The sequence below is a fragment of the Phascolarctos cinereus genome, unplaced genomic scaffold, assembly GCF_003287225.1.
Source record: "Phascolarctos cinereus isolate Bilbo 61053 unplaced genomic scaffold, phaCin_HiC Scaffold_4;HRSCAF=312, whole genome shotgun sequence".
NCBI classification, from domain to species: Eukaryota; Metazoa; Chordata; class Mammalia; order Diprotodontia; family Phascolarctidae; genus Phascolarctos; species Phascolarctos cinereus.
In genome coordinates this window covers 183,811,957-183,813,517 of record NW_027555847.1, presented here as the reverse complement: position 1 = coordinate 183,813,517, position 1,561 = coordinate 183,811,957, and the positions used below count along the sequence as shown (strand labels likewise).

At 39.3% G+C, this 1,561-nt stretch overlaps 1 pseudogene; it reads left to right on the top strand.

The window, feature by feature from the left end:
- Positions 1-258: 258 nt before the first annotated feature.
- LOC110218856 (V-type proton ATPase subunit E 1-like) lies at positions 259-1,168 on the top strand (annotated as a pseudogene).
- The last annotated feature ends 393 nt before the right edge of the window (positions 1,169-1,561 follow it).

Genomic DNA, 1,561 nt, shown 5'->3' with positions numbered 1-1,561 from the left:
TTGAATTTGAAATACTCCGTTTACACAGAAATTTTTAGCAACATGTGTATTATTTGAAGCAAGATACACCTCTGTTATTGTATATATTGATAATAAAAGCATTCTTATATAACAATGGTCACGTACAGGATAAATTGTAGGTGGAGAAACTGGAGGCAGAAAGTGTGATTAAGATATAATTTGACAGGCTGCTTTCTCTTCTGCCGTTCTGCTGTACTTGGAAGCTGCCAAATCCATGTAGGAGTTGCTTCTGTCACCATGACCCTTAGTGACACTGATGTCCAAAAGCAGATCAAACACATGACGGCTTTCATTGAACAGGAAGCAAGTGAGAAGGGTGAAGAAAGAGATACAAAAGCCGAAGAGGAGTTCAACATTGAAAAAGGTCTTATTTGGCAAACATAGAGACTGAAGGTAATGGAATATTATGAAAATAAGGAGAAATAAATTGAGAAGCAGAAGAAAATTCAGATGTCCCACATGAGGAATCAGGCAAGACTGAAAGTCCTTACAGCCAGAGATGACCTTATTTCAGACTTATTAAATGAAACAAAGCAGAGATTATCCAAGGTGGTAAAAATTACAACCAGGTATCAGGTGCTTTTGGATGGTTTGGTCCAAGGGTAGGGAACCTGTGGTCTCAAAGCCACATGTGGCCCTCTAGGTCCTCAAGTGCGGCCCTTTGACTAAATCCAAACTTCACAAAACAAATCTTCTTAATTAAAGGATTTGTTTTGTGAAGTTTGGATTCAGTCAAAGGGCCGCATTTGAGGATTTAGAGGGCCACATGTGATCTCGAGGCCACAGGTTCCCCACCCCTGTCCTTTAGGGTTTATACCAATTGTTGGAGTCATGAATAATTGTCCACTACAAGAAAGAAGACCTCCCTCTGGTCAAGACTGCAGTACAAAAAGCAATTCCTATGTACAAAATTATGACCAAAAAGATGTTGATGACCAAATTGATCAGGAAGCATATCTCGCAGAGGAAACAGCTGGAGATGTTGAAATAAAAGTTTCTAACACCCCAGAAAGTAGACTGGATCTTATAGCCCCAACAGATGATGCCAGAAGTCCATGGGGCCTTGTTTGGTACCAATGCTAACAGGCAATTTTTGGACTATGTCTTTGATAAGGAGGGATCCATTCCATCAGCTGAAGAACTATAAAAGTGGCTAAAATTGAAGAAACAACTATCAGCGTTCCTTCTTTTTGGTGTTCTGACACTGTCCTGTGTTCTCTAGTGGAATAATCTTTGTGGAGAGTGCCAAAAGCTTGGAAGAAGATTTCTGGACTTAAGTTGTCAAGAAGTAACCTAGTTCATCTGGAAGTGACTAAGTTCTGATTATGTTCTAAGGACAATGGGGATACATATCAGTTGCATGGTTTTCACTGAGCATCCTTTTTCTGTGATCTGTCATAGATTGGAGGATGCTGTGTGAGGTATATTATAGCCTCTGTATTTGATTTCTATAGGTTATTTTAATAGGCATAAAGAGCATGCATTTACTCAAGCATTAATAGTATTACTCCTGTTAACTATTTGGGCTTGGAATCTTTCC